An 18,029-nucleotide genomic window follows, 5' to 3' on the forward strand; every position below is an offset into this window, starting at 1 on the left:
ATCAAATGGAGAAAAATAAACTTATGGGAGGATTCTGAATCCAAATAATTAAAACCATTACCGCACATCCAAACAAAGCCTTGCCTGCCTGCAGAAAGCCACAAAGTCCTCTGTTGGTAGCTGAAACACAAGCTACTTGACTGAAGTATATCCCTAATGTTTCCAGAGCCCAAATACAGAGAGGGTCTTTATTTTCCCCAGCCACGAACCTGGGGGGTAGGGGGGGGGGCCCTCTTGACCGCGACCACCCCCAAAGAAGGCTCGCCGTCGGCGTCGACACCGCGCAGGAATTTACCTCGGCGGCGGAAACTGGTTCTCCTCGGGCAGGCCTTCCTCACGACGGGCGCGCACACAGACACGCATTCAGACCTTGGCAGTGAACCCTGGCAAAGCACGCCACCCCTTAACCCTCCTTTGGGGAATTCTAGCAAAACACAAGCTTTTCCTCACCTTTTGATCCGCGGGATGTTCTCAGTTTGCCTTGCACAGGGGAAGCCTTTGCAGGACTGAGTCAGACTGACATTTTTTCTTTTTTTGACTGCCGATTATGTGCAATATGGTGGAAAAAGTGTAAAAGATATCTTTATATCTGATTAATCTTAACCGTTTGTAGGTGGGGAAGGACTGCTATAGTGCATCTGATGCAAAATATTAACTCCCATTTCTGCACGTCTTTCCAGATCCCCACCAAAACGGAAATTGCATTTGTAGCTCATGGATCACCCTTCTAGGAAGTTCTGGCGAAACCAAGTGGTTATTTTTTTTTTTTTACCAAAATCTGCTAACTGTGCATCCTTACTATTTACTGCTTTAACATGCTGTAATGACTGCTGTGAAAAAGCTAATTAAAACAAAGTTACTGGTCTTGCGTGGTGTGAGCACATTGGGATCCTGGAAACAGAGTTTCCCAGGGGCATTAGAGGAAGCTGGGGAGTGGGTGGGGGTAGACTGCTTGGGCAAGAAGAATTTGAAAGTGAAACCGAGCAAGTAATTGTAGAATCTAGCAGGTACGGTATGGTGTCTAAAGTCTGAGGTAGAAGCTACGGGCATGCTTGTTTTAAGAGAGGGTCCACTCCTTCAAAATAATAATAATAATAATAATAATTCAACCACATAATTGCATTTCGCTCATTGCATTGCTCTACTCACAATTCACACTTTCAGATTCCTAAAACCAGGTAGATTTTCCGGTCGGCCGGTGTTCCAAATGTGCCAAGCAGATACCCAAGATCACGCTAAGTTGTAGACATGACAGTCTCCACTTTTCCAAAGCGTCACCCTAATGCGGCCTGTGATTGGGTAGCTGAAAAGCGACATTCGTAAACTCCGATCCAGATTTTTAGGAAAAAAAAAAAAAAAGAGGTCCGCTTGTGATAAAAGTGTGATCCCTGTTGACCCAAGGGGGCTGAAAACAGCATAAATTGAGACTTTACTCTGTAGGAATTTCCGGAGTGCACCTTGAGCCTATTTTACAGTGAACCCACATATCCACTTCCACAATAAAAACCAAGCGCGTCCCATTACTGCATGTATGATCTGCACATGTGCCCGTGTGTCACAGAACATGTGTTTCTGGTAAGTAAATATAGATCTGCATTTTAAATAAAGATAATGGGAAGCAGAGCAATGGTGGAAGAAAGGGAGATGGAGGGGAAAGGAGGTGGGTGGCGTATGCAATGCATAGGTAGAGGTTGGATAGTGGCAGGCGGCCGGGCGGGCTTGGGGGTGCTACATTCCTGGGGCCTGATGTAGGAAGGAAATTAAAAATATTCCCGGCTGCTTGGAGGCGGTCCAGCTTGGTGGATACACAGCGCTTAGTCAGGAGGCTGGGCCGCTGATCCAGTAAGCGCTCGCTCATGGCCAATTATGCTTCTTGTGATGTGCGTTTCGACCCCCCTGCACGGCCCACCTTCCACCTCCCGCCCACCGCCTCCACCTTTTTACCCCTCCAGCCCCACCAGAGAGAGAGAGAGAGAGAGAGAGAGAGAGAGAGAGAGAGAGAGAGTGAGAAAGTGCTGTCAAAGCGCCGAGATTCAAACCTCCAATCCAACGGCGGCTGTCACCCAACCAGGTGATGATTAATGGCTTATATTCTTGACCCGGAGAAGAAAGGGGATCGGCAAGGCCGTCACAGATGGGAGTTTTCAACTCATTACAAAAGCACTGTAACATGTGTTGGGAGAGCCGCCGTCCTCCCCTGCGAACAACGTTAGAAGATGAAAGCTTCACTCCGATCACAGAAGGCGCATGTCAAGGCTGTCTTTGCTCCCAGGCACATTTACAAATTAGATACAAGGGTGCATGCTATTCACCTGTGTCTCATTCTCCCACACTTGAGTGGAGAGGTGCTTCATCGTGTTTAATTTTTTTTTTTTTTCTTACCACCCCAACACATACAATACACAGCCACTGAGAAAGTCTCATTACTGGCGGTCAAACGAGCTCTGTGGTGGAAACCAAACACGGGCCTGTTTTGACTGGATGTGATACTTGTTTCAAGGAGGAGCGCTGCCAAAGATGGATTGATGGCTCGTACCAACATGAAAATGATTACAGGAAAGTTGTCCACCTTGGAATTACTCAACTCTTTAAGAGTTCTGATCAGTTTATTAATCACGTTACAAAACAATAGATGCATAACGGTGGGCATGACTTGGCTATTCATTCTGAATTAGTTTGTCGAAAGATGAGTAGGGTTAAACACTATCTTCTTGAAATGTTGTATTTTCAGCTCCAGGGAGAATACATAGCAAGGGTGGACGACTTCAAATACTTGGGGTCAACAATACAGAGGAATGGAGAGTGTGGTAAGGAAGTGAAGAAACGGGTCCAAGCGGGGTGGAACAGTTGGCGGAAGAGTCTCTGCTAGGATGAAGGGCAAAGTTTGCAAAACAGTGGTGAGGCCGGTCATGATGTACGGATTAGAGACGGTGGCACTGAAGAAACAACAGCAAGCAGAACTTAACGTAGAAGAAATGAAGAAGATGAGGTTCTCGTTCGGAGTGAGCAGGTTGGATAGGATTACAAACGAGCTGATTAGAGGGACAGCCAAAGTTGGATGCTTTGGAGAGAAGGTGAGAGAGAGCAGACTTCGTTGGTTTGGACATGTTCAGAGGCGAGAGAGTGAGTATACTGGTAGAAGGGTGCTGAGGATAGAGCTGCCAGGCAAAAGAGGGAGAGGAAGACCAAAGAGAAGGTTGATGGATGTTGTGAGGGAGGACATGAAGACTGTGATTGTTCGAGAGGAAGACGCACGGCTTAGATTAAAAAAAAAAAAATGACACGCTGTGGCGATAATCGCGACAAGCCGAAAGGAAAAGAAAAAGAAAGTTTTATTTTCAGCTATCTGAAACTAATGCAAAATTAAGTTGTAAATAAATTACCAATCAACTGTTATCTTTATTGAATAGGGAAATGTACGCTAACTAAAAGGAGAAACTCAAATTCCCATCGGCACTTTAATCAAAATTATCTTTATATGCCAAGTACTATATGTCAATTATCCAGATGGGTGGTGTTTTTAAAAACATTTGGAAAAAGACATTACATTCAAAATACAGGACTTTGAAAATTGCCTTCAAACCAAATCTTCACCATCAATTAGCTCATTATATAACGAAAGGTGGTTATAAGAAAGCTAATTCCACAATGAATGACTGTTTAATTATCCTGCTAACTTTAACAACCCTTTCAGGTACAAGCCATAAATGTGAAACAGATAAAGTGAGTGCTCTTTTGTACCAACATTGAATCCATACTAATTAAAAGCCTTCTTTTGATTCTTCCTTCACAATCGGGAAAAAGACTGGTTGCTTCTCAAGCAAACACCAACAAAAGAACCATAAAATGGAGGATAAACTAAAGGATGGAGAAGAGGGCAGGGCAGCATGTTGAGGAATTGAATAAAAGCTATGTTGGACAGATACTGGTCATTACTATCCTGGCTATTAAATATTTAATGTGGCCTGCAAGAAGTGTGATCAATCAAGTAGAGTTCAAGCGATTGTCTTTTTTTTTTTTTTTTTTTGTGGCTCAGCAGTAATGCGGTTGCTTCCGTTTGCAGTTTTGACACGACAGGAGACAGAAGGTCGAAAAATGAGTGAAAAAGAGACAATCCGGCGAAAGGAGAAAAGGAACTGACGGTGCCGTGGCAGGAAGACACAAAGACTGGGAGCGGTGACAGTGATCGAGAGCGAGTGGACTCCAGGGACGGCAGAAGAGGCGAGGCCATCGATCCAGGACTGCGAGCCTGCTCACATTTCACCTCCTCAGCAGTAACATCAGCGCACTGCCACGGAAATTTGGACTGGGTCACCTCCACTGAAAACAAAAGTAATTGTCCGTCGTATCGCGCTTATTTAGTCGCGTAGATGTATAGAATATATTTTTCGGAGCTTGACATAAAAGTATTGTCACTGTTGGGCAGAAATGTGTAATAATGCATGTATAAATGTAGTCAATTTAATTTTTATGGGGTGGTGGTGGTTACACATCGTTTCTAAACTGCAGATATAAATGTACCTCTACTCTGCACCTTTTACTTTTTATTAAGCTTATTTTGCTATTCTTTCATATACCTGTTCTAAAACTGGACTCGAGAAGTAAGTATTAACAATAAAGGAATGTGAGAAAACAATACGGTTGGGGATGAGACTCACATTCCAAACAGTAAGACATTAAACTGGTCGGCGCTGGTTATCAGAAGATCGAAGTGGTCTTTCATCATTTATGACAGTTTTACAATGGTTTGCTGTGTGACGACGAAGAATGTTAAAAAAAAAAATGAAAGGCATGAGATAATGTGACACGCCTCTGCCAATTGTCATTAAAGTCAACTGTTGAGTGATTTATTGTTCACTTTCACCATTAACGGGGGTAGAGTTATTCACATTTTTATGAAGATTTCGGATGTTAAAATATTGGTTAAACAAAATTAACTGGACATTTGAAAAAATTAGTTTTATGATGGCGATAGAGTGACCGTGGAACTGATTCGATTCACACAATATCCTTTGAGATAAATTATTTTAAAATTTAAAAAAAAAAAAACAGCATCACTAATTTGATTGATTAATTTGATTTAATTATATTGTATTGTGGCAGTAAGTCCCAACCAAAGCGCCTGGTGAAAATTAGCAAATTTCACTTAACTTGTGTGAAAATGATTATTTTAAAATTTAAATTTTCCCCATTTTTCAGTGACAGGCAAAACAACTAAATGCTCTTACAATAAATGTGAGGAGGTACGATAAACTTCCACCTGTTGCCAAATCATATAACTGAGTAAAAGTCAAAAGCTTCTTGCAAGTACCTCGGCTTTGGTGCTAGCAATCATACTTTTTCTTTCATTTTTGTATGGTGGTGTGCTGCAATATTTTTCTAGTATAAAAAGGTTCTGAAACTGCTTCTACCGTCGCTATCCTCAACTAATCTAACTGTATAATGAGTTGTATCCCATAAACTATAATTCAATGTGAGCGCACAGTGACATGGGGGTCTCCTCATCCCCTGAGTCACAGGCCACCTTCCTCAGAGCACTGAATGAATCGCACGCATCCCTGAGGGGGTCGGCCCCTTTTGGCGGGGGTGCCGCGTCTTGCCTCTCAAAGGCGTGCACTGTCACCAGAGAGGGCCGAACCATGTGACAGACGACCGAGCATGTGGCATCTCGCCGACCCTTGACCCAGAAACCTTTCCCTCTATCAGGCCCCTGCTGTGGCTAACGGATGGACCAGAACTCTTCGAGAGTACGGACCACTGGGGCTCTTTTGTGCGAGCGGTCAATCACGTCAGAGGAGGTCACGCGGGGGTTACAATAGAGACAGGCGAACTTTAGCCTTCGTGCACTCGCCTCAGGTTGCGGTATTTGGACAGTGTGTGTAAGACTATTGATAAGATTGAGCGTCACGGACGAGATGACAGATAAAACAACAGTTGGTTAAAAAAAAAAAAAAAAAAAAAAAAATGCGGAAAAAAGGACCACACAGACGGGGAGATTATTTACTGCAAGAAGTCCAGCATCTCACGTTAGTTTTGGTCGCTTATTTCATGGGTAATAATTTAGCTTATCCACACAAACACACACACGCTTCCATTGACTCTGCCCTGTTTCCTGCTGAGCACTTAAGTGCCTTACTTTTACCTCCTAGAAATTTAGCAAGTGGGATTCGGCAGGGGAAGACTCTTCTTAGGTGTCAAGGAAAATGATACCCACCCAAGGAAATAAACATCTGGGAAGTGCTGCTCAAGTGCTGAGGATCAAACGAATATAGTGTTACGTTAAAAAAAATTGCAAACTCTTCAATTTGCTGAGAACTATTTTCAGGACCCGGGCCAAAAACACAGCGTCACTCGGGTTTATGTGCCACCTGATGAACATGACCACCCAGTGGGTCGCGGCGAGCCCCGTCATTGGCATTAGCGTGCTGCGATACCTCGTGAGGGCCACGACCACCAGACGGAGGATTTAACTGAAGCCAAACAGAATGCCGCGCCATTCTACGCAGCTGCTGGGAGAAAACCCCCAAAAATACAGGAGAATTGCGGCTACCTTACGTCGGATTTTTAAAAAAAATGCTATTGGCATCGTAACAAACATGATTTCAGAGAACGAGAAAGACATTTCCCTTATCAAGCATGATGAAATTCCTCAGAAAATCAGAAACCTCATTCATATCCACAAAGAGTCTTCAGACGAAAAGCTGAACGAAAGACCCAAGTGCCTGACAAGGATGACATTTCATCACTTGTGTTTAGACTGCACTAGAATCCCCCCCCCCCCCCCCCCCCTACAGCGCAGACCCTGAACTTCGGAACTGACACTAGCTGTAAAAACACGGAGCGCTGACAAACCTCGCAGACGTCTCGTCCCCGGGTTCGGCCTCACAGCTCCAGGGACAGACGTACAGCGGTGCTGAACCAACACCGCGCCGGTCACGGGTCAGCTATTGAACACAAGAGGAACGCAGTGGGATTCTCGGACGCTGTTAATTGGCAGCTTATTTTTGTTCGGTGCACGACGACTCACATTCAAGGCCAAACATTGATTTACACAGCGCGTACTTTAACGGCCCTCGTATTTGATCCAATTTGAGTATCTACATTATTATTATTATTTTTAGGGAACGATATCAAGGAAAGTCTAGGAATATGACAGCACAATTACACTAAACCCCAACTTATTTGCGGGTCGCTATTTGAAAATTAATCTATATTTTCTTCTGTGGAACTTAATCACAGCTAATTGATGGAAAATTCATTCATTTGTTTTTTGCGATATCATACTAAAATAAATTCCAGAAGACGGTGCCAAGGAATTAACTAGTATGAAATTAGTAATTTGTCTCAAGGACATAATTGAAGTGATACAATTCTACTGACAGACTAACATCTTGGTATGGCAGGCAGGAGTTAAAATTAGCCTGGGTTATTAGTGGAAGTTACAGTCTTCATTCCATATGCATGTCTAAGCAGAGTATATTTATAGATGAAACTATTAAAACAGACGTACCATTGACTTGCAAGTGCCTCAACTTTTTCAAGTTATGAGCGGTTGCTGAATTAATTTCTTTCAGTTGCTTCAAGTTGTGAAACAAAATTATGAACGAAAAATAAAAGAGCCACAAGCATCAGTGCAATTTTAGTACTTTATTGAATGGTACAAACAGTCAAAGACAAATACAAAAAACAGAGCAAAACTGACGACCAGAATAGATCCTTACACAGGTTATGTAGGCGTCAATTACTTGGAGTTTTGGTTATTCAAGGCAGAAATATGTCCCTATACTCTCAAATAGTGTGGGGGGGCGTATGGGGCTTAAGGTATGCATAAGATAAACTGAAGCTGGAAAACATTGAACGTCTTACAGTGCCAGACTACAGTTGACTTTGTATGTCAGCCCTTTTTTGACCATCTGGCCAACACAGTAGCTAACAGGCTAAAAAGGTCAAGGCAGAGGTGGTCCACTGCGACCTTTGTCAATACCCCTGCACTTATCTGTAATGTAAGACACTTTGTGAGACATCAGTGTAGGGGGCGGAGGGAGAAATAAGAATGAGTGCTATATTTGTCTCTCTCTTTCGTATGTGTCGATCGTGAGAGCGACGAACGGACCGAGGCGCGATATGCTGAGCTTGCAGCCACGGCGGTGCCCTTGAATGTTGGGCTGTTGAAGTGTCCCTCAATGAAAGGATAAGCGTGTCGTCTGACTCCGCAGACGCTTACCCCCCGGAGCCCTGACATACTGAGTAAGTAACACAATGTATGCAGTAGCCCATAAAAAGTCTTGTCGGAATGGCGGCAAAGGGGCTGTCCTTCTTGTAGCGAGCTGCGATAGCCGCAGCGAGATAATGATGAAACGCTTCAGTTAGACAGGAGACATAGAGGGAGCGGAGGGGCAGTGGAACAGTGCGCTAATAATAGCCACTTGAACTGTGCTATTCCCAACTGGCCGAAGGGGGGGGGGGGGGGGGGGTCATCTTCACACTTTTCTACACGAGGGATACGTCAGTGTAGACTTGTAGTCATCTGGGACATAATTAACACAAGATGAATCAAAGGCACTTCTTCAAATGTCCATTCCTAGATAAGACTGAATCAACGGCAGCTTTGCCATTTAAAGAAAAGTCGTGCGCTCCATTGGTTCAAGACACAATTGCAGGGGGTACTAATTTTACGGCAAACTCCATCAAAATATGCACATAAGTCAAAAGGTGTCGCTAACCTACACCAACGCAGTAACAACTTCTTAATTACAGTCAAAGAATTGGAGTGAAAACACTTCAAGGGCATAAATCATAATATAAACACCAAGTACAACCACTACTTGAGCTTGAGACTATCAAAAACAAAGTCGCTCACGTACTGTGAAATTGGTACCAAATTAGTCTGCAATAGAGTTAAACCGCCATTTTTTCTCAGACTGAATCAAGGGTTTGTTCTTGGGCTCACGGGTAGATACCAGCCTGGTGGTCACAGACGGATAAGTTAGTTCACAACAGATATGAATAGCTAGATAAGACTTTGTCCCACTTTTGAGCTTTGGGGCTATGGTGACACTAAGCGAGGAGGGTCGTTGTCAGCAGACTCGACGTGTATGGATGGCAAGAAACCAAAGACAAGGCATACCATTGCGTACAACACCGTACAATTGAGAGAAGGGAACTGGGAGTAACCTTTCATAAGTACAAATATTTTAAGTGGCATTTTGTTCCATTCTGAATTGATAGCACACACTTCATTAATTCCAAAAATGTAACTAACTTAATAACTTAACTTATTTTCAATGGAAAAACATTGCTTTCAATGGGAACGTAGACCTCTCCAAAATGGTTGGTCATGTTGGTCAGCCGGACTTCAACAGCATGCTGGCATATCTATGTATGCATATACGTATCAAGTTAACACCGAGCCGACTGCATAATCTACTCCACTGACTTCCTCATCACTTAGCAGGCCTGGCCCCGCCTTTTAAAGCCATAGACACTCAGTCACAGATACTACAGTAGAAGGTAAGGATGGCCACCACTGATGGACAAAAATAATGCCTACATCTCATGTGTTCATTATTGTGTATCACAAGGGTCCCCAGACTTTTTTACCCCAAGATCTACTTTTCAAGCAGCCAGTCTCTTTTGAGCTACCGAGGCGGGGTTTGATGATGCTCCCAAATCGTTTTAAGGTTAATGTTATGTTGCCTCCTATATTTATAATACAGAATTAGCTTTTTGTGCACTGCATTGTCTGTGCTTTCATCCTGGATCAGGCTGTGCCAAGGTGGAATTTTAAAATTACACACCATCTCATCCCGCACTTTCTACTTTGGCTTCAGACCAGACCTTTGCAACTCAGAAAAGAGAAAATCTCGTCCAGTTTAACCACAATTTCTTTGATCATTCACATACTCCGACAGTCAATGCATCTTAAAACAACAGCATTTATTGTTTAACTTTCTCCATTGAAAACGAAAGTAAACATAAGCAGCATGTCTAGCTCGTCTTTGCTCTACGTTGCTCAGCCTGTGTTGCTAACTAAAGCGGCGGTGGTGGAAGCTGTCCGACCAGTCGATCGCGATCGACACATTGGGCACGCCTGGTGTATCATAATGAACATTTGATTTGTTTTTTGCGAGTACATTTTAATACTAATGATCAATGAGGTCATCGCTAGAATACTAGACTAAAAATGTTCAATAGCTGCAGGTCTAATTAAATTCCACAGGAAAAAAAAACGTAGTAGTAAATTATTCAATAAATCGATTATTATGCCCGAATTGTCATATTATATAAGTACACGCCACAGAAACCAAAGCAATCAAGAATCAAAGTGAACAGAGGGTCCACGCATGTGCTGTACAAATGTACGCTTGTGTGTCGAGGAAGCTGAAGATAAATGGAAGCAGAGTCGGGCGAAAACCACTTTTTTTCTCCGCAAAAGCGAGCGGCAGCACACGCACCTCTGATGTGACCTACCAGAGAGGAAAGAGCCTCTTTCATTCTGCCCCTCCTCATTCCCAGAGACCATCTGAAGCCCATTCCCTGCCTCTCCACCCTTCTTTGCCATCACCCGCAAATATGACAGCGCCCCTTCTCCTAATTGTGCCCAGCCGTCGGTGAGACGGAGGAGGTGAGGAGCCGGGAAGAGAGGAACACGGGGAAAAGAGTGGAGAAGAAAGGGAGGAATGAAAGATGTGTTTGTTCAGTAGCTCACACTGACACATTCTTCTTATCTCCTGCCCAGACTAACCATATGCCTTTCTCCAGAGAGAGGGGAGAAAGATGATCTGAAAGTTTGTCCAACTGTCTTAATTGTATGCCACAGTTCCCCCAACTTAGTGCCTGGACCTTCAATTGTCAGATTAAAAATTCTGGAAACACACAAATTCTGGGAAGAGGGATTTTCCAAACATGTCTGGACCATAACCTTTTCTCAAGTTTAAGGAAGTCAAATTGAAGACTTTTTTTCAAGAGATTTTTATGAAGCTACTGATCGCCATATTTTCGTGACCAGTAGTCGCATCGTCTTGAAAACGGTGCAGTATCAGTTGCGGGTGCAATTTCTGTATTTAACACAAGGCGCATCGAATTATTGGGTGCAGGAATGATGGCGGTCACGAGGCAGTGAGGAACAACGAGCCGTCACCCAAACATTAAGCCAAGACTTTATCCTGTACTGTAGGATGTTTTAAGAGTGATTTCTCCCCACCCACCACTCCAAACTACTCATAAAACAGCCTAAAATCATAGAACCATGGTGTGCCACCGGCTTTGGACCAAACGGACCTTGCCCTCGCTGCCCTGCGGCGCCCCCGTTGCCTTTTGACCACACACGCTAACAGGCGTGCCACGATGAACCTGGCACGACGCGCGTCAACGCGACATGATGCCGAGACACCATCAATAGCGTCAGACAGTCCAGCAGCAGGAGCCATCAGGCCTCGACGCATGGACAAGAATAAAGGAGAAAGAAGGGGGAGGGAAAAAAAAAATCTTGATTAAAAAGCGATATTGCCCATGTCAAACAGACTTTTGATTGCTACTGTATTTCGGGAAACGTTGTGTTTAGTTAGTTTTATGTTTCCAGCATAAGCTAAGTGGAAGTTTGATTTGTGTGGCTGAATAGTGGCTTTCATGTAGACGGTGGTATCCTGACAAAGTTACCGGAGGGCCAACGTGCGACTGACTGGTCCCACATGTTCAACTCCCACTGAACCGAGCGTCCATTCCACATGTTTATTGACTGGAAACCGACACCTTTAAGGGCTTCATTCATGCTAACACGTGGGGTGATGAGGCAGATTTGTGGCATCACTATTTTGCTCATACTTGCCCTGGGTGAATTTTATAAGCTTTTTTCATGGGATACGTTACATTTTTCTCTCCGAGGACCTCATTTCTCAACAGGATCTTCAGCAAAGGCGCACAGACGCAAGTTTGGTTCAAATCGTTGAACTTCAGGACATTTTGTTTTAACACGTTCTGAAATGTATGCAATAGAAATATCTTTGTCAGCAAAACAAAATCCACTTTATTGTCCCTAGACGAGAGTAACACTGAAGACAAACGCTTTAGTCGACATTATTGAATTGTGGGAGGTGCCACTTTTGGAAATTATTACAATTATTTTTTTTAAATCTTCCTCTGTGTGCTTACTGATCAAGTATGTTATGTCATCGAGGTGGCCGACAAAGCACACCACACATAACGATCGGCGCATTGACAATCACAAATCTTTTCCACAAGAAATGTTTGTTGTAGTACAAAGAGTGACGTTTGAGAGCCAGCAATGTGCCACAGACTGTAAGAAATTATAAAGAAGAAATAGAAGACGATAGTGTCCTTATAGACTAACAGTTATGCTACATTCCAACCAATCTTTATTCTCTGCTCACCATCCACACCACCACCCGCACATTTTGTTCCAGCATTTTTATAAACCTCTTTGTTCCCAAAGCTAGTCTTAATCTATCTTTTCAAATTTCTACCCCGCACAACTGGAACACTGCAAGAAAAATAAAACTCACCTCCTTCATCCATAGTAGCAATATATTGTATTTGTTTTCATTTTGTAATGAGTTACTCTGCTGTCTGATGCCAGGTGTGCAATGCAAATCAGAATCTGTTCTGAATAGCCTTACCTGGCTAAATAAAATTTAAAAAAGAGGCGCTTGAAACATTTGTTTTGATTATAAATACTTAGCACAACCATTCTGTCCTTTATTTATGTCTGGCAACAGCACACTTCCTAATTGGTTGTTCCATCTAATAGGAAAAAGACAAAGTTATTGGCTTGGGCAAATTGAGCGTTTACCACAAACAATGATTTCCTATCATATACTGTTTGATGGACATCCTTCATTTTTACACTTGTTTGCACTTGCAATTTCCTCAGCTGATCAGGAAGGGGGGAAAAACAAACAGACAACAACAACAAAAAAAATCACTTAAACCCCACACCTCAGGATAATTGCTCATGATAATCTTTGAAAACCAGCTGCTAAAAGGGCCACTGCTGACATTGACTGGAAGTGAGAGGAAGAAATGTTCACATTCGACAATCGACACGTGTGTACTCCATTTTACATAAAATAGCGTGATATGCAGTGAAAGCAGGGAGCAGGTGGAGGGACAATTAGAAAGATGGGAGGCATCCACTGGAAAGGACAGGAATGAAGATTAGCCGAAGTAAAACAGAATATATGTGCGTGAATGAGATGGGCGGAGGAGGACGACTTCAAATACTTGGGGTCCACAATACAGAGTAATGGTGAGTGCGGTAAGGAAGTGAAGAAACGGGTCCAAGCGGGGTGGAACAGTTGGCGGAAGGTGTCTGGTGTGTTATGTGACAGAAGAGTCTCTGCTAGGATGAACGACAAAGTTTATAAAACGGTGGTGAGGCCAGCCGTGATGTACGGATCCGAGACAGTGGAACTGAAGAGACAACAGGAAGGAGAACTGGAGCCAAAGTTGGATGTTTTGGAGACAAGGTTAGAGACAGCAGACTTCGATGATTTGGACATGTCCAGAGGCGAGAGAGCGCGTATATTGGTAGAAGCGTGGTGAAGACGGAGCTGGCAGGCAAAAGAGTGAGAGGAAGACCAAAGAAAAGGTCAATGGATGTTGTGAGGGAGGACATGAAGACTGTGGGTGTTAAGAGAGGAGGATGCAGGAGATAGGCTTGGATGGAAAAAGAAGATGCGCCGTGGCGGGACAAGCCGAAAGGAAAAGAAGAAGAGCATGAAAACGGGATAAAATCAAAAAGGGGATGTCAACAATGTTGAAGAGCAAGTACTGAAACAGTACAGTACCAACGAAATACAACGCATACAGTAGAACATGACTTATTACTAGTTGTGTCCTGAATAAAGTTTTATTTAAACTGACAACTTCTAGCTAAATTTGAAATGCCACAACACAAATCCACAATCTTTTTTTCCCTTAACTACATTATTTAAAAATATGACTTGCCTGTCAAATTTATGAAGGTATTATATATAAAATATAAGGCTGTAAGACCAACCAGTGACCGTTTCACACTAGAACAGATTCTAGTTCTACCAATGGAAAAGGGGAAAAATGCTTAAGTCTTAACACACTGCTGTAGATCTTGGAGGTTCCATTTCAAATGAAAACACGGGGACAACATGCCACAACAGAGAAGGCGTGAAGCTACAAATCATAGTTGTATAAATTTATGCCGGGCCCCCATCAGTGCACTGTACTTCCGCCCCGTCACGGTCACACATGCGCAAACACGGTGTTGAAGATTCAGTCTTTATCGCTGTGACATTTCCATTTCACATGGAGCTCTTCAGTTTCCTGTGGCCCGGACGGAGGCACAAAGCAGGTCACTTAACATTTAGTGACGGAAGATCAGGCCCAACTTCTTCCACTTCCACTTCCAGATGCAAGCCATGGGATAAGTTTGCATAATACTACAACAAACAAAGCGCTTTTGGCTCCTCCATTTATGTATAGCAATAATACAAATTTCATGTTGATTTGTATTTAATGGGTAAGATGAGTTTGACATGATGTTTAACGCTTTAGTTCATATTTTACATTCTTTGAACATTTCAGTCTTTCACCTACCTTAAGCCTGAGGACCACTTGTGGTACTAGTACCCCACTTTGAGAATCACGGCATTAAACCAGAACTCTATCATAAACATTAAAATAATTTCAAACACATTTTATAACACTAACCTTTTTTAAAAAAATGGCAGCAAACTCTCTGTAAAACAGCCACCTATCTCCTCCTCGACAAATTATGTTTCTCTGAGTCAAGATGTGACTTCTGCAGGTACTTCTTTGACACCAATTACTACTGTCCTATTAGCCAGGGTTTTGGCACCATTTTGTGGAATCTGACAGCTTTCCTAAAAAGCACAATGACCGCACGAGAAGCCCTTGAAAACAGCGTGAGCTGTGAAAGTGCAGGGATTAGTCTAAATACTGTAATTCCCGGCCTACAGAGAACACCTGGTTATAAACCTCACCCAGTACATTTGTAAAGGAAATAATATTTGGTACATATACGGGCTGCAGCCGTGTAAAAGCCGCAAGTGCCCGCATTAAAACAGACATTGAAACATGAGATATTTACAAAGAAAGATGGTACACAAAGATTTTAACGATAACGCTAATGCTCGCGCCGCCACGCTAACATGGCCGGACCAGTACAATTGTAATTGTATTTTTGTTTTTTTTTTTAATTGTATTATTTATTTTTGCTCCATAACCTACACCGCCTCCCAAATCACTACCGATATTACAATTTCTTGCAATAGAAACACAAAAACCACATAACGTATTTTCTTGATTCAGACTGTACAGATTTGGGATTCGGGTCTCAAGGGATCCCGGTATTATGCTCGGTCTTTTGTTCGTTAGTCTACTTTGAGCCCGAGATCAATCCTTCAGCTCAGTTCAAATGTATTACAACTGTTAAATAAAGCAGTATGCAGTTGGAAAAAAAAAAACAAAAAAAAAAACTTTGTCCGGCCTTTAGAGTTGAAATGTGCACTGATGTGACCTAGAGAAATATAAGAAAAATATTAAGTTTTTTTACCTTGAGAGGGGGCTCTCTAAGTTTTACACCCTTGAAAGCAAAGTCCGAAATAAGCCCGTATGTGTGGTCGTTTGACCAAGTTGGGCAGTTTTAAATACATTTTTGTACAGTACAAAATTTCATTTACTGTCCATTTGATTGGAACATTTCAAGCCATCATAGTGGCCCACCACAAACCAGCGCGTGACTGTCTCTCACCTTGCGTGTAATGCACCCCAGATGTGACGGCTGATGACTTTCCACGGACGTCTTTGCGAAACCCCCACCCCCGGAGGGCTACCTTGCCCCGAAGTCCTCGTCGGTGGAGGAGGGGCCCCCCACTCTCACCTGGTGGGGCGACCGGCTCGGGGCATGGAACCGAGAACGCGGTGATTAATCACCGCGACGCGACTGGAAGCTGCGGTGCTGTACAACCCCTCCAACGGAGGCTGGGGGAAACTTGGGCGGACACAGAGAAGACTTTGTGCCGGGGAAACACAGGTTATTGTCCGCCGCGACTCCCCGGCCCCGGTGGGGGTCCGTAAAGGTAGACTTTGTGCCGGTGTTGACTTAACCCAGGCCGAGCTTCCGAAGTTCCGACCGTCCGTATGGACGCCATATTTCCGATTTCATATCCTGGTTTGCTAATGGGATAAAAAAAAAAAATACTACTGTATATTTAACTTTCTCACGTACAGTACTTATTATGTATATTTGACAAAGTATGCCAATGACTAACATTTTTCTTTATTTATTCGGGAAAACACACTGGGCTGTTTTCTTGTTAATAATACCTCTCAATACTGTTGTGAACTTCAAACACCCCCTTGATATCCTCGCAAATGGTCTCACCCAATCGATCGCTACAACCGATTGATTATAGTAAAGATGGTCACACGGAGTTAACACGTCAGCCTCACAGTTCTGAGATCTGGGTTCGAATGCCCTATGTGTAAAATTTGTATTCCCCCGTCCAAAAACTGAAAACAATCACCACCCCCAAGTACCTGTACAGATAGATAGATAGATAGATAGATAGATAGATAGATAGAGATAGATAGATAGATAGATAGATAGATAGATAGATAGATAGATAGATAGATATTTTTAAATTATTATTATTTGTTTTTACACATTGAAGTAATCCAGGGACAGTTGTTACCGTGACAGGGCTGATGCCGTGGAGCTGAGCCGATCAAAAAGAAGTGTCAAAGACGCTTTTCACAGGCCCAGCAGGACAACGGGGCAACAATGATGACTCTGACGGCGACCCCGCCGCCTGGCAGACACACAGGCGGGATGGGACGGGTAGCGGCATCTTGGCAGCGGGGAGAGGTGGCGGGCCCTCGCTGGACCAGAGATGAGTCGGAAGATCACACAAACGGACAGGCGCAGTGGTAGGAGGGCTTCTTTTGTCTCGTGATGGCTTTCATGTCAAAGGCATATGTGGGACATCTGAGCAGTGTGCTCCTCCTCTGTTGACTTTTAATTAATAAGAATTGGTTGAAGGCCATAATGCACTTAAGCAGAAATAATTTCACCCTATTGTGTGAAAAGCAGTGCTGTATATGAACTGTCGGAATGTGGCATAGGGTCTCTTCTACAGCCGACATTTATTTATCTTTCTTTGCCTTTTTTATGCTACTTTCACACACAAAATGTCCTTTAATAGCCATTGTTTTCCCACTTTTATTTCCGAATTGTTATGAAGATTAGCCCAAATAAAACATGACAAAAAATATGTGCATGAATGTGAGGGGCGGAGGAGGAAGAGTGAAGCTCCAGGGAGAAGAGATGGCGAGGGTGGACGACTTCAAATACTTGGCGTCAACAATACAGAGCAATGGAGAGTGTGGTAAGGAAGTGAAAAAACGTGTCCAAGCGGGGTGGGACAGTCGGCGGAAGGTGTCTGGTGTTCTATGTGATTGAAGATTCTGCGCTAGGATGAAGGGCAAAGTTTATAAAACAGTGGTGACGCCGGCCATGATGTACGGATTAGAGACGGTGGCACTGAAGAAACAACAGGAAGCAAATTGGAGGTGGCAGAAATGAAGATGTTGAGGTTCTCGCTTGGTGTGAGCAAGTTGGATAGGATTAGAAATGAGCTCATTTAGAGGGACAGCCAAAGTTGGATGTTTTGGAGACAAGGTTAGAGAGACCAGACTTCGATGGTTTGGACATGTCCAGAGGCGAGAGAGTGAGTATATTGGCAGAAGGGTGCTGAGGATGGAGCTGCCAGCCAAAAGAGTGAGAGGAAGACCAAAGAAAAGGTTGACGGATGTGGTGAGGGAGGACATGAGGACGGTGGGTGTCAGAGAGGAAGATGCACGAGATGACACGCTGTGGTGACCCCTAACGGGACAAGCCGAAAGAAAAAGAAGATTTACGAAATGCTGTTCTGTACAAACAACAGTGAGACTGAATTAGCAGACAGCAAATTCAGAGCTGTAAGGGGTGTGCGTGTGAAATTTACACCTTGCAC

General features: G+C 43.4%; 1 protein-coding gene across 2 annotated transcripts in view; it reads right to left on the reverse strand.

The window, feature by feature from the left end:
• The window catches only part of LOC133496231 (protein eva-1 homolog A), a 295,444-nt gene extending 279,540 nt beyond the window's left edge, over positions 1-15,904 (reverse strand). For both annotated transcript variants that reach the window (XM_061811538.1, XM_061811537.1), the window contains exon 1: positions 15,767-15,904. The gene's annotated coding sequence lies outside the window, so the exon portion shown is untranslated. The remainder of the gene's footprint in view (positions 1-15,766) is intronic.
• Positions 15,905-18,029: the final 2,125 nt, after the last annotated feature.

The sequence above is a fragment of the Syngnathoides biaculeatus genome, chromosome 23 (genome assembly GCF_019802595.1).
Source record: "Syngnathoides biaculeatus isolate LvHL_M chromosome 23, ASM1980259v1, whole genome shotgun sequence".
Taxonomy (NCBI): Eukaryota; Metazoa; Chordata; class Actinopteri; order Syngnathiformes; family Syngnathidae; genus Syngnathoides; species Syngnathoides biaculeatus.